At 39.9% G+C, this 25,221-nt stretch overlaps 1 protein-coding gene across 1 annotated transcript in view; it reads right to left on the bottom strand.

The window, feature by feature from the left end:
* KHDRBS2 (KH RNA binding domain containing, signal transduction associated 2) overlaps nt 1-25,221 on the bottom strand; it is a 520,521-nt gene that overhangs the window by 47,819 nt on the left and 447,481 nt on the right. The window lies entirely within an intron of this gene.

The raw sequence follows: 25,221 nt of genomic DNA, 5'->3' as shown, positions 1-25,221 counted from the left end.
ATGAGGAACTGTATTAAAGGGTTGTGGCATTAGGAAGGTTGAGAACCACTGTTCTATTGAAAATATTATGGGTAGATATAAACAATTGTAATAGCCTAATAGCAGTGCTAACATTTTTGTTACAACTGTATTGGGTTTTTTTTTTTTTCTTCCACTTATAGTAATCACTAGATGCCTGGTGCACAAAATTTATGCACTGGGGTGTAGGGTCCCTCAGCTCAGCCTGTGCCCTCTTGCAGTCTGGTAGCCCTTGGGAGATGTCCAACTGCCATGGAGGCGGGAGAGGCTCCTGCCACTTCCACTGCACTCGCCAGCCGTGAGCTGCACTTCTGGCTGAGCGACACTCCCCCTGTGGGAGCACACTGACCACCAGGGACAGCTCCTGCATTCAGTGTCTACCCCCTGGTGGTCAGTGCATGTTATTGCAACCAGTCATTCCATCATTTGGTCGATTTGCATATTAGTCTTTTATTATATAGTACTAGTGGCCCAGTGCATAATATTTGTGCATGGGGGTGTGTGTGTCCCTCAGCCTGGCCTGCACCCTCTCCAATCTGGGACCCCTCGGGGGATGTCTGACTTCCCTCTTGCAATCCGGGACCGCTGACTCCTAACTGCTCACCTGCCTGCCTGCCTGCTCACCCCCAACTTCCCCCCCAACTGGCCTGCTCACCCCCAACTGCCCCCCCCTGGCCTGATTGCCCCCATCTGCCCCCCCCCCTTGCCAGCCTGCTCGCCCCCAACTGACACCCCCCCCCCCCACGCTGGCCTGATCACCCCCAACTGCCCTCCCCTCCTGGCCTGATCACCCCTAACTGCTTCTGCCTTGGCCCCGCCACCATGACTTTGTCTGGAAGGATGTCTGGAAGGTCTTCTGGTCTAATTAGCATATTGCCTTTTTATTAGTATAGATAATTAAGATTAAAACTATAAAATGTAGGACCCTTAAATTGTAGTAAACTTCCTGCAAAATGGGTATAGTCAAATTGCTAAAAAAAAAGGGAAGGAAGAGGAAGAGGCAAAATAAAGACTTGTTTGTTGTGCATTCTATGGCTTTTAAATCTCATAAGTAAAATAATGTTGTAAGGTAACTTTGATTACCTGACTAAATTAATGATAACAAAGCTAATGTGCATTTTCATTGCAGAATGTACAAGCAAGCTAACAATTATACACTGTAGTTATCAGTGCCTTTGTGTGTTATTTAGTTTTACTTCTCTTTGTAACCATTGGCTTTACTCTAAATCCTAGGCATTCATCTTGATGACTTTTGAAAAAACCTTTAGTTTTTCTGCCTCTGAACCTTTGCTGGTCTGTTGCTTTCTCTGAAATGGAGGATTTCTATACACTCCACAAGATGCTTATAAATCTTTCTTTATATTGTTCAGAAATATAAACAAAAATGTGAAGATGTAAGTTTCCACATTAGTCTTGACTGAGACTTTTGAGCTCATTTAATCTGAAGAGTAATATTTTTCATCAAATTAAGAAAATTCTTAAAATTATTTTTTATTACTTCATCTGTTCTACCCTTTACATAATGTTATTATTTATATATATATGAGGCTTTCTGAGTCTGACTTCAATATTTTTATTTATGATTTCCATCTCTTAATATTTTTGCTCTGATGTAGGGGACAGTTTCCATCTATTAAAATCTACTGACTTAAAGGCCATTTTGTATTACACCACCTTCAGGAAGTTTTTCCAGCTCCTTCTAAGCATATGGCAACTTTCTACCTTGTGAATTATAATAGCCTGTGAGTTTTTTTCTCACCAGTATTTGGAATGTGCAAACATATACTGTGTTTTTCTACACCTTTGCCTCCTTTTAAAATTTAAACTTCTGAAAAGCAAGGACTATATACTTGTGGTGCTTAGCATAGTGTATTCCTGATAGTATTCACTCAATAAATATGTATTGAATTTTTAATTAACACAAAGGAAATTATCTCATCCAGTGTAGATATGGATTGCCTAAAATCAATCACCACTGAAAGATAAATATTTCATATGATGAATATATAGTAGTATTGTCTCTATTTATACAGAATAGCTTTTCCATTTGGTCTGTGGAAGACTATTATATTTTTCTTCCTCACTTACACAAAAAATTCACAGAATATGTAGGAATGTTTGAAATTTTCATTTATGTTGGTAAGTAAAATGAAAGGAAAACCTCAAATATGTATGTCAGAACTTTATTTGTCAGTGATGGGAAGAACTTTGTTCTAAATTGGAAAATGGTTTCCACACACTAGAATAATATTTTCATAATTTTGTGTTCAATTCACAATGAAAAGGTTATTGACATAACACACTTTTAAGATAAATCTGGGTTATTAACATTTCTCCATAGTTTTCTTGAGTATGTATAATCATCATAAGAAAAGGTCAAGTCCTGGCTTTAAGAATTTCCAATATCTGTGGTGTAAAGACTCTTACCATGGCTAATTTCAGGCTAGTACCATGATGTCCTTAAAAACAGATATGGAAAGAGATAAATAACTGAACACATTATATATCATTTTGGTTATTTAGAGTATAGACTGTAATTCATAATTGTATAATAATGAGTTTTTAAATTTTAACTAGTTTTGTCTTTAATATAATGTAATTTAATTTTTAATAGCAGCTATGTTTAACAACCAATTCACAAAATTATTTTTTTATCCTCACCCGAGGATTTGTTTATTGATTTTAGAGAGAGAGAAAGAAACATTGATGTCTCACATCAACTGGTTGCCTTTCGATTGGGGATTAAACCAGCAATCTAGTTGTGCCCTGACCAAAAATTGAACCTGCAAGCTGTAGGCACAAGGGGCGATGCTCCAACCAACTGAGCCACCAGGCCAGGGCCAACATTCTTAAAAATATTACAAAGGTTCTCATGAGCCAGCACACATCAGTTCTAGTACATCATTGCTCTTGGCCCACAAGAGACCCTCCGAGGACTAGAAAAATGAAATACCAATGGAAAATGTTTCAATAGAGTATGTAATTGGTGCTATGGGAACAATGCAAGGAATATCTAAGTCTGTCTGATGGTTTTAAGGAGAATTTCTCTGGTAAGGCCTTATTTGAGATGGCTATTTGTACATAAATACATATATTCTAGGTGGACAAGTGGGTAATGTGAGTGTATATCAATTTCCAAGAACATTGAGTATGAATGCATTGCAACATGAAAGAAAGCACTGTGTTTGGTGAAGTGCTAGTATTTGGATCTAACTAAAGCACAGAATTCCTAAGAAATGGTAGGCAGTTGGGCTAAAGAAATAGGTCAGGCCCTGGCTGGTGTGGCTCAGTTAGTCGAGTGTTGTCCTATGCACTGAGAGGTTGCTGGTTCAATTCCCAGACAGAGCACATACCTGGGTTGCAGGCTGGATTCCAAGAGTGGGTGTGCAGGAGACAGTCAATCAATGTTTCTCTCTTCCTCTCTCTCTAAAAACCAATACAAACATATATATAACTAGAGGCCTGGTGCATGAAAATTCATGCACTGGAGGGGGGGGGCTCTCAGCCCGGCCTGCCCCCACTCACAGTCTGGGAGCCCTCAGGGGCAGGAGGTGACCCGGCGATCAGGGAAAGGCGATGCTCCCATCACACCTCTGCTGCTGCCACTGCCAGCAGTGCAAGCCTCGGTTGGCCCTGGTTACCTGTTGCCTTGGGCGGCCCTGGGTGGCTGGGCAGCCACCATTCGAGGCTTTCCTGTGCCTTGGGCCAGTCCTGGGCAGCTGGGGGGCTGAGGGGACTAGGGGACTCTGGAGGCAAGCGCATGGAGCGGCCAGACCCGCCTGGGGATGGGCCCAGCCATGTCGCATGCTTGCTGCCCCAGCAGGGCTGAGGGGACTGGGCGCTGCCATCTTGAGGCTGTGGGCGCTGCAATCTTTGAGGGCATAGCAGTCAATTACCATATTCCCTCCTTATTGGCTGTGGGCTCTGCCATCTTTTGTGAGGGTGTGATGGTCAATTAGCATATTTCCTCTTTATTAGGTAAGATAAGTAGAGTCAAGTCTGAAGTGCTCCCTTCTAACATGTATCCTATAGGCGAGGAAGCCATGGAAAAGTTTCAAGCAGTAGGATGACAATATACACAACTGCATTATGTAAATTTCATTTGATTCTTTAAAAAAATTTCATGTATTTTGGGACTAGGCTCCATTTTTCCCCTCTACTTTTTTTTAACATGTTAATCATTTATAATCATCAAAGGGTAATATGCTAATTAGACTGGATGTCTTCCGGACAAAGCCAAGGCTGGAGGGAAGCCAGCCTGGGTCCTGGATGCCTGCAAGTGGCCAGAGCAGAGCCAGTCCAGATCCTGCGTGCCGGCAGGTGGCCCGAGGGAAGCCAGGCTGGGTCCTGGGTGTCTTCGTGCAGCTGGAAGGAAGCAGCCTGGGTTGCAGGTGACTGCCGGTGACCGGAGGAGGGAAGCCCAGGTCCCAGGTACCAGAGGGAAGCTGGTGCTGGCAGCTGGGGCAAGGAAGACCTACTCTTGCATGAATTTTCATGCATCAAGCCTCTAATAGTCACTATAAAACCCCTAGATGATGACTCCAAAATAGGAATCACCTATGTCTTTATTTTTTTCTTGGTTTTTGTTGATTTTATATTTTTTCAACTTGCCTTGTAATTTTTCACTGAACTCTTTTTTTTTTAAATATATTTTATTGATTTTTTACAGAGAGGAAGAGAGAGGGATAGAGAGAGAGAAACATTGACCAGCTGCCTCTTGCACACCCCCCACCGGGGATGTGCCCGCAACCAAGGCACATGCCCTTGACCGGAATCGAACCTGGGACCCTTGAGTCCGCAGGCCGACTCTCTATCCACTGAGCCAAACTGGTTTCGGCTTCACTGAACTCTTGATATTATGTATAGAAGCTTGTGAAGGATTTTGTCTGATGGTATTTTCTTCCACAAGATTGTCTCTCCTGGCAGGCAGTTGGAATAACAGTAGATAACCTTGAGGCCATGGAGAGATGGTTTTAGGCAATTGGATATAAGGAGTTTGAAGCTCAGACAGTCTGGGCTAGAGCTATAGCTCTGAAAGTCATCAACATGTAGCTGACAATTGAAGTAATCATTGTTAAGAGTGTTTACTGAGAAGAGAGAAGCTTAGGCTATACCATGCTCAACACGAACGCAATATTATAAACCCCTCTTTAATTGGTCTCTATTATCACTGGGCAATGAAGGCACAGACATCAGCTATGATACATAAACTAGAGGCCTGGTGCTCAAAATTCGTGCATGAAGGGGGGGGTGTCCCTCAGCCCAGCCTGCACCCTCTCCAATCTGGGACCCCTCGAGGGATGTCCTACTGCCCGGACATCCCTCTCACAATCCAGGACTGCTGGCTCCCAACTGCATGCCTGCCTGCCTTCTTGATTGCCCCTAATCGCTTCTGCCTGCCAGCCTGATCACCCCCTAATCACTCTCCTGCCAGCCTGATTGATGCCTAACTGCTCCCCTGCCAGCCTGTTTGCCCCCAACTTCCCACCTCTGCTGGCCTGGTCATCCCTAACTGCCCTTCCCTGCAGGGTTGATCGCCTCCAACTGCCCTCCCTTGCAGGCCTGGTGCCTCCCAACTGCCCTCCCCTGCTGGCCATCTTGTGGTGGCCATCTTGTGTCCACATGGGAGCAAGATCTTTGACCACATCGGGGCAGCCATATTGTGTTTTGGAGTGATGGTCAATCTGCATATTACTTTTTTATTAGATAGGATAGAGGCCTGGTGCATGGGTGGGGGCCAGTGGTTTGCCCTGAAGGGTGTCCCGTTTCAGGGTGGGGGTTCCCTTGGGGCATGGGGTGGCCTGAGCAAGGGGCCTGTGGTGGTTTGCAGGCCGGCCACGCCCCCTGGCGACCCAAGCGGAGGCCCTGGTATCTCGAATTTATTTACCTTCTACAATTGAAACTTTGTAGCCTGTAGCGGAGCCAAGCCTCCTGCTCGCTCCAAGGCCGGCAGCCATTTCTGTTGGGGTTAATTCACCTTCTATAATTAAAACTTTGTAGCCTGGAGTGGAGGCCTAGGGTGGCCAGCGCAGGTGGAAAGCTTGGCTTCCTCCGTTGCCGGGGGCAACCCTGGCCTGCTCTCTCCAGCTCCATGGCTGCCACCATTTCTGTTTGGATTTGTTTACCTTCTATAATTGAAACGTTGTAGCTTGAGTGGAGGCTTAGGCCGGCAAGGGCAGGTGGAAAGCTTGGCTTCCTCCGTTGCTGGGAAACCTTGCTCTCTGTGGCTGTAGCCATCTTGGTTGGGTGTATTTGCATACTCGCTCTGATTGGCTGGTGGGTGTAGCAAAGGTATGGTCAATTTGCATATTACTCTTTTATTAGGTAGGATAAAATCATATTTTCTATAATAAGACCCCACTATAAAAAGAAAATCAGTTTTAAATTTATATAAAAAAGATGCTATCACTTGAACGGCCTGCTGCAAAATCCCCATGCAAATGTATTTTCTTAACGTCAACCTGTGAGAATCTCTGGTTATACCATGTGTACACTAACCACAGACACCAAATCAAAAAGTTATCACAACAAATGGGAACACAAATAGAATATGTATTAAATTTCCTCTAGCTATATAGTTTTTCTAATCAATATCCATTTAATGGAGTTTTTGAAGATTTCTTGTAACTCAGAAAAGAGAATTATCACAAAAATGGTTTAGAACTTCTCTCACCACATATTTTGGAAAATATCTGTTTCTAAAATATTATGTTACTGATAATTTGGGTAATGATTATGAATTTTCTTGTTTTAAAAAGCTAAATTGGACCATAAGCAATGAATATATATATATTAGTAGCCCATTTGCAGGAAAAATCCTGCAAGCGGCCGCTGAGGCTGCAAGCGCTGCTGCTGCCGCCGCTGTTGCGGCTGCCGTGCCTGCACCCGCGCGCCTCTGCCACCCGCCCTGCCCCGCCCGGGCTTTCCCTCTGGCAGCCATCTTGCTTTCCGCTTTTCCTCCGTCTTCTAAGTTGTCTTCAGTCTTCACTCCTCCCTCCCTCAGCATATGCAAATTAACTGCCATCTTTGTGGGTAATTTGCATATTCGCCCTGATTGGCTGGTGGGCGTGGCTTTGCCTGGTGGGCATGGCTTGGACGTAGCGAAGGTGCGGTCAATTTGCATATTACTATTTTATTGGGTAGGATGTGTATATATATATACATATATATATATATATAATATATATATATATATATATATATATATATATATATATGTATATGTATATATGCTATAGTTAAACCTCATAGTGATATTAGAAACTATAAAACTGACATTTTTTTCAGGTAAAGAGAAGCAAAAATAACTTTTGATATGAGTAAGTTATTGTGACTTCCAGAAGAAAATTTTTTGAGAATTTTAATGATATTAAAATGTCATCCTGATTCTGTTTTATACCCACACTTTCTTGGAAGACGTTTAAATTTAATAGGCCTTAGCGACAGATTTAGCATTTGGTCATTCTCATTTGGGGTTTTTATTTTCTGTAAAAGGTCAGTGGGTATTAAAATAAAAGGAAATAATGTGGAAATGTCTAATACAATCAAGAGAAAAAGAAAATAAAGTCAAGCATGCAATCAAGAGTAATAAAACCTTCCAGAATTAAGTAATTTAATTATGAGGGTCAAAATAATAAATTTGTCACCAAACACTAAAATACTAGGTACAGAAGCAATTTGCAAATGCTGCCCTTCGTCATTGAATATAATTAACAGGTCAGATAGGAACTTGACATTTAACTTTATTAAGTGTGGTTAATTCTTATAAGCTTAGTGTGGTTAATTCTTATAAGCATATGTTCCCTTTGTAATGAGTTGAACCACAAAATGTATTGCATGCCTATTTCACAACGAAAGTACTTTATTGCAATAATTTAAACTTTAAAACATATCATGAAAAAGTATTAAGACAAAAACTAAACACAGAATGCTTATGCTTTAATAGTCAGTATTCCCTTAGGTTGTAATTGATCAATGCTTCTTTTATATAAAAATCTTCCTACATTTTTTTGTCATACATTTTTGGCCTCATGTCAAATAGATGAATTTCTCATAAAATAGAAAGAATTTTAATAGTGTCTTCCATCTCTTTTTTCCACTGAAAGAATGGCTGCCTATCATGGACCACTGGCTGGTTTGCAATAGCATAGCAATAGATGCCTCCCAACGTGGCTTTTGTTACTAATGCAGTAGGCCAGCTCACTTACTCACTGTGGGAAGTCATTATCTGTTCAAAGCCATCCTATAGTATGAGGGTCCACCCAGGCAGTGGGAAATCACTACACCTAATGGTCTAGCTCGCAATGAGGCAATATTTCAAATTTCTGAAAGTTTTCTGTGGAAATCAATGAATAACTCTCTAATAAGGGGAAAGGTTCTCTATTACATCTTCATCTCCTGGGTAGACTATAGCTATTCAACAATCTATCCATATAAATATGCACTCAATGTGAAGGCCGGAAAGGACATATTCCTGATATCTAACTTCTTTGGAAATTCCAAACTTGCAAGGAACTAAGGACCATCTAGGACAGTCATGCATATGCATACTCTACACTTCAAAATTAATTTTGCAGGAGGCTAATTCTAACTTTTAAAGCAGCCCAGTAAAATGAAATAACAAACCTTAGCAGTGCATATGGAGATTATGTACATTTAAAGATGAAATTAATAATAATTCCATTCAACGGAACAACATTTGGATCCATATACAATAAGCATGCAATGGGGGCTACTTAGAGATGCTTTGTGAAGTGCTTATACACACAGTTTTTTCATTAAAAACATAAATCAACCTATAAGGAATGCTCTGTATTTTTATACCCATTTTACAGATTTGGAAATAATTTTCTGAGGCCATAGCCTGTCAGCAAGTGGCCTGGCCAGAATTCAAACCCAGTCTCTGAAACTGTCTAGTGCTTAATCTCTTGTTGTTCTACTAAAGGTCCAATATCATTAATGGAAAAATATATAATTCTCATGACTATTTAAAATCACTGGAGTATGTAATCCTATATAAAAGAACTAATATGCAAATGGTCATCATGCCCTCACACCGTCACATCCTAATGGCTCAGACACTCAACACTTGGGAAAGAGGAATGGGGACCAGCCAGGCACAAATGAGCTTGCGGGAGAGGAACAAGCTGCATGCCCTGCAGTCCCAGGAGACAGCGTCTAGGGCTGTGGCCCGGGAGAGGGAAAAGCCACCCACCCTGTGGTCCAGGGCACCAGTGCCTGTGGCTGCAGCCTGGGTGAAGCCGCCCGCCCACGGTCCCTGCAGCTGCAGCAGAGGCAGTTAGGGGTGATCAGGCTGGTAGGGGAGCAGTTAGGGGCGATCAGGCAGGCAGTGAGTGGTTAAGAGCCAGCGGTCCCAGATTGCAAGAGGCAGTCAGACATCCCCTGAGGGGTCCCAGATTGGAGAGGGTGCAGGTCGGGCTGAGGGACCCCCCCATCCTGTGCACAAATTTCGTGAACCAGGCCTCTAGTCTTCAATAACAAAAATAAGTTTTGAAGTTTTTAGCTATTAAAATAGATATGAGGAAATAAACGTAAAAATATTTTGGGTTATTTTTCATTCTATATTTTTTTATCCTATATTTCTTAAAAGCACTGCTCTGTTTTTTACTGTCAAGGACTCTGAAAGGTCTGAGATTTTAATGGTCTTATAAGTTAACGAGCTAGCCTGTTACTGTTTCATGGATTCTGGCTGAAAACACGAGACTCCTGGGTCAGAAATAAGGGACTTCATTACTCACAGCAAAGTCATAGCCAGAGCTTCATATTGGTTGGAGCGAGTTCCCCATGTGTCCCACACCCACAGGTGCAGCACAGGTGGGCCAAGTTGATACATCTGCTTGCATTGGGTAGCATTACATGGGGAGGAACCATAGGCTTAGAAAATCTTTAAATGGAAGTGAACCTGCTCTTTGTCTGGGGATGATGTTATTTTATCCCTCAGCATTTCTTGCTGAAAGCACAGTCCTGAGAAATAGAAGGGGAAAAGAGTAGTCAGGGCTTATATTACTGGCATACCCAGCCAGAAAGTGAAGGGTCAGTCAAGGTCCGTGGCAGATTGCTTCTGCCAATGAGATGAGCAAAACACGTGAAATTGAGGAGTCTTTTAACAGTGATTTACAGTATTGTGGAAGGGAAGATAGATTATTATATTGTTCCCTTGTTTAGTGAACACCTGAAGGCTGGGCCAACAGTTGTGCCTTTAATTTTATCTCTTCAGCAAAATTTAATGTGCTTTCTCTTTCTTATTCTGCTTTGCTTTTGTTTCCTAGATTTCTATACTATTTTACCCAAGGGTCATTTCAGACAGCAACCCTTTTCTATCAGTAGCAATAAACATTGTCACTTGTGATATACTATCTCCTAAAACATAGACAAATATTTTTAGTAAGGCTCTCTGGTCCCTGAAGAATGTTAACATGATTTCAAATCTGCTTTCCTCTGTTGGAATGAGTGTACATTAATTTCCAAAGTTTTACAAGTTTCAAAGGTCATCTAGCTGTATTTTTAGTGATCAATTTATTTAATGTAGTTTAAGCTTGCAAGTAAGTGATTCCTGGTCATAAACACTGTATTAACTTTCTGTTAAAACAACTTTATAATAAACCAAGGTACATCATAAACTCTAGACTAATAAAAATAATAAAATGGCCCTAGTCAGTTTGGCTCAGTGGATAGAGAGTTGGCCTGTGGACCAAAGGGTCCTGGGTTTGATTCCAGTCAAAGGCACGTACCTCAGTTGCAGGCTCCTCCCTGGCCCAGGCCCTGGTTGGGGCTCATGCAGGAAGCAACCAATCGATGTGCTTCTCTCATATCGATACCTTTCCCTCTCTTTATCACTCTTTCTAAAAATCAATGAAAAAATATCCTCTGGGGGGAATTGGAAAAGAATAATCCTATATAGTAAAAGCGTAATATGCAAATCGACAGAAAGGCCGAACAGTGGAACGACCATCTGGACAACCATCCTGGACCACACTATGACAAGGCAGGTGTGATGCAATTGGTCAGGGGCCCAGCCATCGCCCCACAATTCCCCCGCAGAGGGAGGCCTAGGCCACCAACCCGTGGATGGTTGGGGCCCCCCTCTGCGAGGGAAGCCTGGGTCCCGGGTGCCGGAGGGAAGCTGGTGCAGGCAGCCAGGGGAAGGAAGGCCTACTCTTGCACAAATTTCGTGCATTGGGCCTCTATTAATAATAATAAAACATGGTAGTTGGTGAGGACAGGGGAAGCAGGAGCTTTTATAAAATGTTTCTAGGATATAATTAAAATCAGATTTCCTGTAATCTTTCAGTCCCCCCCAGCCCCCGACCCAGTAAGCTATAAAGTTTGATAATGTTGTGTGTTTTTAAAAAGATTCATTTGTCAGTAGGGTTGCTCCACGCCCATTTTTATAAGTGTTTTTAACACCTTAGAAACCAGACAGCAATATGTCCAATCTAGTTGATGAACAGAACTCTGACTAATGAAACGGGAAGTTTAGGGTAATGTACTAGAGTGCTAGTATGCTAATGGATCCATTTTACATGTTAATGCTTATGTACTTCACATCATAGACAGCATTACTACTTCATATTAGTTCTCAAAGCAAATGCTTTAAAAATAGTGGTATAAGGCTCTAAGATCTTCTAACTCACTCAATAGGACAAAGATAGATTTAATTGATAAATCCTGTCATGACTAAGAACAGGGTCAAGTTTGAGAAGACAACTTATGTTTCTCACTCATAAGTACCAAAAGGTTAAAGATGAATAGAAGAAGGGCATTGTCATATCTTAATACATTTCTAACCATACAGCTGGCCTCACAAGGGAAGAGGTTTTACTTTAAAGGTATTTTTACCTCCAATAATCTATATAGTACCTTGAGGTTGCTGCTGTGTGCTTATATTTATACTGCTATTTTAGGTTATAGGAAACCAAAGCCTAAATTTGTAAACACCATCAAAACTGATCTAATTCAAATGATCTAACTCAACCTGTATATGGCAGGGGAGAAATTAGAAAAACAAAACAAAACAGAATCCCAAATTCAACATCCTATATTGACTCCTGCCATACTTTTTGCTAACATGATTTGGGTTTCTGTAAAACAAGAGTATGATGGCATGATGTATCTATTTAATAATTTTCAATATCTCTTCCCCAAAAGTATTTGAGTTCAGATCTTAAGTAACATTTTTTGTAATTAGAAAGCAATTTAAGAATCTATAATTTATATTTATAAATGAAGCAATTTTGATATTTTGTTTTACATAACTATCACTTTCTAATAAATTATGCATCAGGCAAATAAGTCTTAAAGTTAAATAATAATTTTATATAAATCAGTTAGATAATTTTCATTTTTATGTTGATATTTTTCGGTAATATGATATCATATATCACAAAAATTCCTTTATAATCCTGGAAGCTAGGTATTTCTAAATTTTTTGTGATTCTAATGATAAGAAATATATTAAGATATGACAATGCCCTTCTATTCATCTCTAACCTTTGGTACTTAATGAGTAAAAAGCATGAGTTGTCTTCCCAAACGTGATTCTGTTCTTAGTCATGAAAGCATTAACAATCTTATCTTGTTGGAATGTTTTCTGTTTGAACAGTGCTTATTTTTATGGAGAACATATAAACATCCAATTTAACTAAGTTATTAAAAATAAATTTATTTTGACAATTGTTTGAATAGAAAGGGTTCTCACTGCTGAATTAATTTAGGTCTGATCTTTATTATTTAATATTCTTCTTTTAAACTACTCTCTCCTTTCTCTTGATCAGTGATTGCATTTTTTTTAAGATCACCAGCTCTTCATGAGGCGGGTGACTCAGGGCTGCCTTGGAACCAGCAGCCTTGGAGGTAGACTATCTGAGCAAGCAGGGTCCCTCCATCTTTACTCTGACCAGGCTAGCTATATTTTAAGTTTTACATTTCTACATTAAAAATATTCAGTCTAAAATATTTAAACTATATTAGAGTAGAGCATTGGATTTTAGTAAACATTTTTACATGTTCTATTATAACTAGCAAATGGAGGATGTTTGGGCTAAAAACATCAGTATGCCATTTAGATGCTCGATTTTCTATCAAAAGATCATTCAAATTGCTATGTTATTTTATTAACTATTCTTTTATCTGTGGCGACTCATTTCTTTGCAGATGTAACATTGTGTTGGCTTATAATGTCAAAACTCATGTTGTATTTCCTACGTAGAGACCTCATTTATACTAGTGCAGTGTTGTCCAATAGAACTTTTCATGATGATAAAAATTTTCTTTGCTCCGTGCTGTCCTGTATGATAGTCACTAGCCAGATGTAGCTATTGAGCACAAAAATGTGGCTAATAGACTGATGAACTAAATTTTTAATTTTATTTCAATTTTAATAATTTAATTTTTAATTAAAGTGGCTATATGTGGCTACTGATGACCATTTTAGATGGTGAAGCTGCCCAGACATTTTTTAATGTCTGTTTTCTTTTTCAGTTCAAACTTAATCATAGAGGGACAAAATCTAAAGGACTTGGGATTTTACTAGTATAAATGAAGGAATTTTGATAATAAAAAGAATATTTATTTTGAATCTGCCATGCACTCCCTTTCATCTTTTTCCTGTCTCATTGTGGAAATTACCCTTGATTTTTCTCTTTTGTTATTTAGAGAGATTTTGCCTTCTAGTGAGTGAGGTGGATCGGGAGCTTTGATGGCATTTTGTATTAAAAAATTAAATGAACAAACCATTAATGACATAAAATGGTTGGTAGTTTTGAGAAAATTTCAATATAAAAACATCCATACAATAGCAAAAAGCAATGAGCATAGAGAAAATGAGAACACTTCTTGACTCTGTACTTATCCCTTTCATAACCCTTTTAAAGAATCAACAAAAGAGAGAAAAAAAATAGATCCACATGTTTGAATCTTTGATGATTTAAAGACAGCTATTTTAAGCAGAATCTTATGTTGTCAGTTCTATTATATTTCTCATTATTTCTTTATAAACTAGAATGACCTCTGGGTTGGTTCCTTAAGGAAGTTTTCAACCCTCATGGAATTGACAAAAAGAGTTGTTTTAAGAACATGTAAGTTTACTGGGTAGAGGGAGGTAGAAGATACCAGAAACATTTTATGTGTGATACTATCCATTTTTCAAAAAAGAATAACACCAGTCAAACAACATTCTTGCCACAAGGAGGAACTTAAATATATAGAAAGAAAAAAACAGGGGTTGAAAAGAGCATCACAAAAGATGAAAGGTAGTTTTTAAAAAGTTTGTGATATGCTTAAGTTTGAGGCAAATGAATAGAGGCTTACTTTTATTCAGTGGCAAATGGTAACAGAATGAAATGATGGTGGTGAGGCTTGTGCAAGGATTGGTAAATATAGAGAACAACAAGGGGAACATGTCAGGTCAGTCTATAGAATTCAGGCTCTCTGCCTGGATTTCTGATGAACCTACTTGATTAGACTCTTCTAGCCACACAGCTCGTAGTGAGCTTTGCCTTCATGAGCTTCTGCTGTTCTTTTTCTATGTCCTTGACCTTATGTATAGTTATGCCCATTCTACTCACTAATCCACTAGGCTCTGCTCACCCTCTCTATTCCACTTATTTGGAGAGCAACCAAGTGTATCCAGACAAACCCATCTCCCGATTTTATGCCTTTATATCTCCTTTCTAAGCTCTTAACGTTTCTTAATTTCCCTCACTCACAATTTCCTTCTTTACCAAGGAGTACCTGCCTCATTTCTTCTCATTTGTGACTAAATGAAAAATAAAAACACCAGGAGGCAATAAATCATCACAGCAATAGTAAAATTTGACAAATGTTATAATTCTTCCCAAGGTTGAATTCCTGTGTTTTGATTTTATCTTGAGTAGCCTTGTGTATAAATGGTGTTATAAAATGTCAGTATTGAAAATAAAATAAGGTATCCTATCTAATAAAAGAGTAATATGCAAAATGACCGTCACTCCAAGACACAAGATGGCTGGCAGGGGAGGGCAGTTGGAGGTGACCAGGCTGGCAGAGGAGGGCAGTTGGGGAGACCAGGCCAGTAGGGGAGGGCAGTTGAGGGGGACTAGGCCTGCAGGGGAGGGCAGTTGTGGGTGATCAGGCCAGCATGGAGGGCAGTTAGGGGTACCTGGCCAGCAGAGGAGGGCAGTTAGGGGTACCAGGTCAGCAGGGGAGGACAGTTGTGGGGGACCCAGGTCTGCAGGGGAGGGTGGTTGGGGGAGCCAGGCCTGCAGGGGAGGGCAGTTAGTGGTGACCAGGCCAGCAGGGGAGGGCAGTTGGAGGCGATCAGGCCTTCAGGGGAGGACAGTTAGGGGCGACCAGACTGGCAGGGGATGGCAGTTAGGGGCAATCAGGCTGGCAGTGGAGTGGTTAGGGGCAATCAGGCAGAGGCAGGTGAGCAGTTGGGAGCCAGCAGTCCTAGATTGTGAGAGGGATGTCCGACTGCCCAGTGGGATCGGGCCTAAATGGGCGGTCAGACATCCCTCAAGGGGTCCCAGATTGGAGAGGGTGCAGACTGGGCTGAGGGACACCCCCCTAACCGTGCACGAATTTCGTGCACCGGGCCTCTAGTACAATGATAGTAACTATAATGTTATTGTATTATTATTATTATATACAACCAAAAGTACACAAATATTAAACTTTATATTATAACTAGAGGCCCAGTGCACAGGATTCGTGCACTAGTGGGGGGCCATGGCCTGTGAAGATCGACCTGTTGTGGGAGCATCGCTTATCCAGGTCAGCTGAGCAGCTGTGGACCCTCCCTCTGAGCGGCTGCTCCCTGATTTGGCATCTTCCATGGAGCCAGAGCACTCGCCTCTCCAGGGAACCCAGTTGGGGCTGGGCCCAGGGACAATAGCACTGAGCGGCGGTGGTGTAGGCCTCAGTCCCGTGGCGGCCAGGAACCTGCCTCTCAGGCTCCCGGGTCAGCTCTGTGAGCCCAGCGGCAGTGCTGTGCAGCCTGCAGGCATCCAGAGGAGGCAGCAGGGTATGAGGAGAAGGAACATGGGGCGAGGAGATGACAATTGCAGCCCGGGTTTCTTCCCGTTGGCCCAGGGTTCGCAGCAGGAGCAGCTGCTCATCCCAGTCAGCCAAGCTGCGCTCCCACTGTGCTAGTACACTGATCACCAGGGGGCAGCTCCTGCATTGAGTGTGTTCCCCCGTTCGGTCACTGGATATGTCATAGTAACATAGTAAAAAATTTTGAGTGACATATTCTGAAACATATTCTGAGACCTGTGCTAAACACTCTCTATTGATTATTCCACATATTGTTAGGAGGCTGACACTTTCTTTTAATTGATTGATTTTAGAAAGACAGAGAGAGACACACACATATACATTGATCTGTTGTTCCATTTATTTATGCATTCATTGGTTGCTTCTTTTATCTTTGTTAATCCTCACCTGAGGATATTTTTCTCATTGATAGTTTTTTAGAGAGAGTAGAAGGGAAGAAGAGAGAGAGAGAAAAAGAGAGAAGAACATCAATGTGAGAGAGACATATTGGTTAGTTTCCTCCTTCATATACCCAGATTGGGGCTGGGAATCCAACCTGCAACCCAGGTATGTACCCTTGACCGGGAATCAAACCTGTGACCATTTGGTGCTTGGGCCAACACTCTAACCACTGAGCAATACTTGCCAAGGCCGCTTGCTTCTTTTATGTACCCTGACTGTGGGTAAAACCTCATCCTTGGTATATCAGGATAATGCTCTAACCAACTGAGCCACCTGGCCAGGGCTAGGAGGCTGCTACTTTCATCACTCCCATTTTATAACTGGGAATCCCAGCTATGATTTCTAAAGTAAAATCATAACTACCTAAAAAAAAAACAAAAACCCAGTTGCTCAACTTCTGAAGTTCTTGAGTAAACCTGAATTTTTCTTTTTTTTTTTCAGAATTTATACTCAGTTTTCTCACTGCTGCAACTACTAACTTCTATATATTAATTTTTATTTTAAATATTTTGTGTTTTTCTTTGTTTTAGGTAAATGAGTAAATTTAGTTCATTTATTCCATTTTGCCAGAAGCACTTGCTATCTGAACTTACAATCTGCTTCTGAAACAACCTTGTACCGCTCTCCTCTATGAGATCATGAGTTTGACAGATTCTCTGTGGGTTTTCATCTTAATATCTGCCCCCATTGCCAGCACAGTGTTTCATATGAAGCATTTGATAAATTTCTGCTGATTTTGAACAGTTCTCCAAAGCTCCAAGTTGGGATTTGTTAAATGTTTTACATCTTTCCATAATTATCACTGTGTCCAATGTGGCCCAAAAGGGTTAATAACTTTTCCAAAAGTTATAAGAGTCCAACATAAAGTGCAGTCCTGTTGTATGTTTTTAAGCAAATTTATCAACCTGTGTGGATGGTTTATATCCATCTATAAAATGGACATAATTATGCTGGCTCTCAATACATGACCATTATATGGCTAAAATGAAAGCTCGGTGTGTAATAGATAATATTCCCTCAGCAGCTTTCTAAAATATTAATGAAAATTTTGCATATAGATACTTTGATGTTCAAAGGGCTCTAATCTTTTGAAAGAATTCAGTGGAAAAAGCATAAGGGAATCATCATTATTTCTTTGTTCAAAAGAAAAAACACAACATTCTTAACTAGACATCTGCTTGTGTCTGCAGGTTAGCAATAGTTGGTAACTATGATGGACACTGAGTCCTGACTTACCTAACACTGCTATACCAAAAGTCCTTACACTCACTCCCACATTGCTCTATGCATTTATTTCTGTGACTCCATCCTTTTGTGATTCTCAAAAATGCAAAAGCTAAAATTCTATGTCCATTCCTCTCATGTAGTACTTTTCCTAATGCATCACACTCAAGAAAGCAATTTTAATAGCAATTCAGAACCTTTTTGCAGCTCATAATTTAAAATACTATCTTGAGAGTATCATGCTAAGAGGAATAAGGCAGCTGGAAAAGGACAAGAATCATATGATCTCCCTCATATGTGGGATATAAAACAAAATGCAATAAACAAACCAAGCAAATAAAATGGACATACTGTCCTTAAGTCTCTTTTCTCAGTTTTCAAGATTTAAGAATTGTGTTTAGTCTGGGAGTTATTAGGAGGACCCCAAAAGTTAGCCAGCTTTCCTTCTAAGTCCATGAAGTCAAGCTCACTAAGCCACTTGCTCCCAGTTCATACTTGGCATTTGTAAAACACCAAGCTATTTCGAAAAACACAAGAGCTCTTTCATTTCCCCTGGTAGCACATTTAGCCGCAAGTTACAGTGCACAGGCTGCAGCCGGATACAATTGATGGGCATCATAATGGTAGGACTTGGCTAATCAACAAAAATTAAATGAACACTTGCAGCCTAAAGGAACCAGAATGTGTGCAAAGGATTGCTGTTTCAGTTTTAATTAACTTTTGTCTTTGCCCAGAACAGGCTGTCTTTTAAGCCCGGCCAAACTTTTGTGAAGGTCTGAGCCTTTGGGCAGGAGGTAAATGGCAAACTTGATTTACTGGAGAAGATTCATTTCTTTCGTACTTGTTTACTTATTCACAAAAATAACTTAAAATAAATCACAAGCACCTAACTTTTTTGAAATCCAAATGTTGAACTTCATCTAAAAGGAGATGAGCTATTTAAAATGCATGCCCCGGTAATTTTAATTGGTAAATTCAATTATACACGGTATGCCTAAACATTCTGACCTTACTACAGGTGAGAGAAATTCTATAAATTTATAATTGTTTTTCGAAAAGCATTTGCATTATCCCCCTTAGAGAAAGTTTGCAAACAAGTGTAGAAACAACAAAAAACAAGGCCTCAAACTCTTCTTTATCCCAGTATACCAGCAGCCCTCTGGAGAGGAATTTTTAAAAGAAAAGCCATTACCAACAGAATAGAAAACCATGCACTTCAGGAATAGTTTACGATGCTCTTGGTTTTAACTTATTTGAATTGGAAATAAAAAATCATGGAAATTTATAGAAAATCATTAGTTTGATAGAGCACCTTCACATTAAGCATAAAATCTAAAGATGTTGGCAGATACAAACAAACACACTTATATAATTATACTTTGGGAAATACTGCAGAGAAATGCTTGAGTAGTTTTGAAAATTTCATCAATAATTGAGTGGCAAAGATTATTATTTTTTGTATCACCTGTTGTTTAGTCATAATATTAAATATATTTTAGTGCTGAGATCCAGGCAAAAAGTTAGGATTGAAATGTTCGAAATGAAATTTGCAGCAGCTTCGCTTTTGGAATACTTTTCCTGTATTTTTAGTGGACCGGTTTCACATGCTACAGAGAACAGGTCTTTCTGTTGTCTTCAGTAAGACTTTCTAGAGAAGCTGTGTTTGAGTTTCAAACCCTGTCTGTGGTCAGTGAAGAGGTGTAATGCCAATCTGATGCAAATAAGGATACAGATTAGAGAAAGATGTTGTCAGGGGCTGGCCTTCTTTGGCATTCATCAAGGCAGTTGGGCTTGAATTGAACTGACACTTCTGACTGTTATTTATTTTAGAAAACATGTACATGTCTGTTTAGCAATTCTTATAAATGCCTTTTAGATTTTGTGCCAGTGATATAGTACTTGGTTATGATTCCCATCAAATAATAATATGCTGGTGATACCAGCTTGTAAAATGCTAATAGATCATTTTAATCTGGAATATTTTGTACATACCAACTAATATGTCCCTGGATATTTATAATGCAGAATTTCAGATCATTACATTAAGGTATTTGGTAATATTAGTATAATATTGGTCTGAAGACTAACACCATAAATGTCAAATTAAGAAACCTAGTACAGATTCTTTAAATATGATGATGGAAATTCTATGAAATAAGTATGTATGCATTACAGGGAACTGTCATTACATATGCAAGTCACAAAAAGTTTGATTAGTGTGATTAGAAAACTATGGAATTGGGAGACAGATTATCATTATTTGAATTTTGGCTTTAACATTTCTCCGTTTTATAGAATGTTGATAACAATATGTCCATTGTATTTGAGTGGGAGGGGTGTGATTTCAGTTAATCTGCACGACAACTAAACATGAATGCCTTGGTACCATAAAATCACACAAGACGTAATTTTTCCTACATTTGTTTTGTCCCATTAGGCTTTTTCTTTTTTTAAATTTTTCTTTACTAATGAAAGTATTAGAGATGCCCTCTTTATTTTCCCCTTTGACCCTCTACAACCCACACCTGCCCCCCTCAGTCCTTCACCACACTGTTGTTTGTGTCCATGGGTTATGCATATCCTATCTAATAAAGAGGGAATATACTAATTAACCATCACTCCATCACAAAGATGGCTGTACTCACAGCTGAGGCCAAGTTTCCATAAGAAGCCTTAAGAGCAATCAGCAGGGATCTGAGGCTACGCCCACCCCACCCCCCTGGGGCTTGACAGGGGACCTCAGGCCGTGCCCCCCACCCAGTAGGGCTTGATAGGGGATCTCAGGCCATGCCCCCCGTCCTGGTGCTGGGCCAGGGGACCTGAGGCTACATCCTCTGTCTGGCGGGGCTTGACAAGGGTGGGACTGGCTGGGTCTGGATCTAGCCCAATTGGGGGGGGGGGGTGGCCAGGTCTGGGTCTCACGCAATTTTGAGGCGCATGTGGGTGGGCGGGGACTTGACTCTGGGTCCCATGGTGTGCCCCAGACTCTGACAAGGAGGAAGGTTTTCATATACACTTTACTAATTTTCTTTCATCTCTGACACTTCTATTATAGAGAAAGGGCAAATAGCAATATTAAATTATTTCCTCTAATTAATCCCCTTTTAATGTGCACAAATTTCGTGCACTGGGCCAGTAGTATGCATATAGTTCTTTGGTTACTCTCTCCAATTGCCACTCCCCTGCCTGCCCTCTGAGATTCCACAGTCTGTTCCCTGCTTCTATGTTATTGGATCCATTTTGTTCATTAGATTCCAGATATGAGTGAGATCAGGTGATACTTGTCTTTCTCTGACTGATTTATTTCACTTAGCATAGTACTAGCCAGGTCTCTCCATTCTGTCTCAAAGGGTAAGAGATCCTTGTTTTTTACATCTGCATAGTATTCCATGGTGTAAATGTAGCACAGCTTTTTTATCCACTTCTCTGCTAATGGGCACTTGGGCTATTTCCAGATCTTGGCTATTGTAAATTGCACTACTAGGAACATAGGGTGCATATATTCTTTCTGATTCATGTTTTGGGTTTCTATATCGGTGTTTCTATATTTCCTATATTTGTTTTGTCGCATTAGGCTTTTAAATACATTTTCCTATAATATCTGTTATTACTAACAAAAATATAAGTTTGGTTATAGCATTAAATAATGCAAATATATCATCAAAATATAATTATCTAAGGGGAGAAAAACAAGAACCAAAACTCTTGGTCTTCCTCATTGTAAATGATTAATTTATAGATGCTATTACAAAATGATTTGAACTGGCAAAGGGGTAATTTTCACTGGCCATGTTTCATACAGTTCACTGACCAGCCTAGTACAAATCAAGGTTATAATCCATAAGAACAGAAGAAATTGAGCAATTTGGGGAATTGCCCTAGAAAACTGAAATCCTACATAATTATCTCTCAGGTTTAACTATAGAAAAACAGGTCACTTTTTCTCCCCATTATTTTTTATCCTAGGAAGAATCCTCTGTGGACTGTGTGTCCCAAACAAAACAGGGCAGACTCCGCCAGTTCCAGCATGGTGTCACAGAGAAAGAAGCTCAAATCCAGTGCCAATAGCCTTGTCTCCTAATCTGGTAGCAATAGGGCTATAACACAAAGCAGAAGGTCCCCCAGATCTTATTTACTCGCCTCTCTTCTCAAAGCCCACACATAGCAAAGCCAGGCTGACCTTTCTTCCTGCTCCCAACTCCCATAGCACTCCAGCTGAGGCTGGGGTGGTGGGGGTGGAATGGAAGCAATTCTTCTGCTTCCTCTCATTCGGCTTCTATAAACTACTTTTTCACTCCATGACCTGAGTTTGGGATCTATGCTATACTCTTCCATGAAGAGCTCCAAGTTATTTGTAATACATTTTTAGCATAACCTTCTCCCAATTTCTCTCCTCACCTATGATTTCAATCACAACCAAAGACCAGGAAGTGAGCAGAAAAATCAAAGGGACCTCCAGAGGTGGGGAGTGAAAAATGAGAATAGAGTCCAGCTGTGTGCCTTAGTGGTTGAGCATTGACCTATGAACCAGGAGGTCACAGTTCAATTCCCTGTCAGGGCACATGTCCGAATTGTGGGCTCAATCTCCAGTAGGGGGCATTCAGGAAGCAGACGATCAGTGATTCTCTCTCATCATTGATGTTTCTCTCTCTCTCTCCCTTCCACTCTGAAATAATATAGATATCTATATATCTCTATCTCTATCTATCTTTATTGTTGAAAGTATTACATAGGTCCTCCTTTTTCCAAAAAAAAGGGAATAGAGGCCCCTCAAGAACAGGGATGTTTGCTTTGTTTCCTCATATATTCTCCCACCTGTGGCTCATAGAAAGGACCTGATAAACATTTGTTGTATAACTAGTCTTTTTTTATGAATAAGTGGATATTTAAACATTAATATTTTGGTTCCTAACACTCTTGTATCTCTAAGATTTTTAAAAAAATACATTTTTATTGATTTCAGAGAGGAAGGGAGGGGAGAGAGAGATAGTAACATCAATGATGATAATCATTGATCAGCTGCCTCCTGCAGGCTCTCCCTGCACCCCACCCACTGGTGATCAAGCCCACAACCAGGGCATGTGCCCTGACCAGGAATTGAACCTTGGCCCTCATAGGTCAACTCTCAACCCCTGAGCAACACCAGCCAGGCCACTCTTGTATCTCTAAATACTATACCCAGGAAGCAGTACATGTAGGCATCTCAGATTTTATTGTAGATAATTTGAAACATGTCTGAACAAAGATGGAAAAAGGCGAGTGTAATGGGATGACGAGGATTCCTGGAGAGTTTGTACCTGTCAGCTATAAACATGAATTTCTGACCAGATCCAAATACAAGTTCATTAGGAACCCTTTCATATTTGAAAATAGGGCACATTTCTAAAATTAAAAAATATATATATCAGGGGAACCTTTTTATATAATGAAAGAACATGTGAGTCATGCAGTATAGAAATCAAACCAATATAAGAGAGAATCACACTTTTCTGAATGAATATGGAGGACCTCACTCACCATTTTTTAGAATTACATGGACATATTGAATTTTATGAGTATTCAAGAAAAGCACAGGTTGTGAATTTCTATGCACACTTGGGTAAATAGGGCCTATCTTTCGCTTATTAGAGCCCATTGTTTCAATTGCAAAGGTTATCTCTCAGTTGTGAACAAAAACAGAAAGAATTTAAAATGTTGAACTCATCTATTTTAAAATTTGATTCAAATTACAAAGAATTTAGAAGGAACTTTCTTCTTAATTAAAAATACATCAGTATCGTCTTCCTCTGAAAGTAAAATAATCATATTGCTGAACTTTGCTCAGTTCTAGTCTTTCTTCAGAGTCTTTGATGCTTTTTATACATAACAGAGATAATTTTCATGTAAAGGGCATGCTGTATACATTCATCTTTTCAGTTTGATATGTTGCATTTTAGGCTAAAGTGGAGATCACCTGAAAATACTTATGATTAAAATTATACTGGAAAGACAAAAGAAAAAGAACAACAAAAAAGATTTAAAAACTACTCTGGGTTTCATAAAATATAAATTCTCAGTTTCATTTTTAGAGGAGGACCTGAATAAAGGAAGGGAAAAGTGTATGTTCCCATGCTGTGATAGTAACCCATTGACAAGAGGCAGCAACACTAGGAGCTGTTGCCAATTCAGAAAAAGAGTAATAAAGTTATTTTGTTCCTCATTTGCAAATAAGGGTTGAAGCAGAGAATGCCAAGAAATAACAGGAAAGCCTTTAAAAATTTCTTTCTAACTATTACTTACTCATTTGGGAAAGAACAAAGTGGAATTATAAAGTAACACAACAATGAGAGCATCCAGAGAGATCCGTTGTGTTGAGGCAAAAAAAATTGCCAGGGCGTCTATGGTCTCTGGTGATAGAAACCTCAAAGGAAATACCCTCTTTGTTGTGATAAGAGCATAACAACATATGTTTGGTATCTTTCCAGGATTTCAGCACTCTTTTTTTATTTTTGGATGAGCCAGCCAACATTTTATTTTTTTAGACAAAGAAACAATACATTTGTGAAGAATTGAGAAGACAAAGACACTTAGGTTTGGGTGCTCATTAGTGAGGAATCTAAACACAGTTTGGGCTTGGGTAGTAAATTAGTAATGGAGTTACAAGGTTTGTGTATGTAAGTTTTTTTGGCTTTGGTTTGTTTCACTATAGAATTAAGGATGAAGAGAAACATCGAATTTTTTGTTCCCCTTATTTTTGCATTCATTGGTTGATTCTTGTAAGTGCCCAGACTAGGGATCGAACCAGAAACCTTGGCTTATCAGGACAATGCTCTAACCACCTGACCTATCTGGCCAAGGCCTAGCACTCTTATATTAAAGGTATGAAATATTACATAAACTACAAAAAGAAAGATTGTAAGATTTTAATTGTATATTAGCTGCCATACATTTTAATAAAAATAATTTACCATGACCTAGCTGGTTTGGCTCAGTGGATAGAGCGTCGGCCTGAGGACTAAAGGGTCCTAGGTTTGATTCCAGTCAAGGGCACATGCTCAGGTTGTGGGCTTGATCCCCAGTAGGGGGAGTGCAGGAGGCAGCCAATCAATGATTCCCTCTCATCATTGATGTATCTCTTTCTCTCTTCCTTCTTATCTGAAATCAATAAAAATATATTTTAAAAAATAATTTACCAGAGTATGTCTTTGAGACAGTGAACAATTACTGAACTATAGAATGCCAGCCCCAATAATTAGACTTTTTAAAACTATTTAACTCCATGGACGCACACAGTATTTGGCACTGCCTAATATGCCCAGGACTGAGAGGGGCTTTCTCAGCCTTAATCTCATGTGGAACTCCTAGCGTAACTTGGTGAAACAAGTACTTGAGCCCTCAAGTTAAAGCTGAATAAATTTAAACAGGTGATGGTAATTAAAATCACACAACTATTTAATCTGAGGCAGGTAGTGTGTGTGTATGTGAGAGAGAAATGGGAAAACTTTT

This window comes from Cnephaeus nilssonii (assembly GCF_951640355.1).
Source record: "Cnephaeus nilssonii genome assembly, chromosome: 9".
Lineage (NCBI taxonomy): Eukaryota > Metazoa > Chordata > Mammalia > Chiroptera > Vespertilionidae > Cnephaeus > Cnephaeus nilssonii.
The sequence above is the reverse complement of the archived record's forward strand: the minus strand, read 5'-3'. Positions and strand labels throughout refer to the sequence as shown.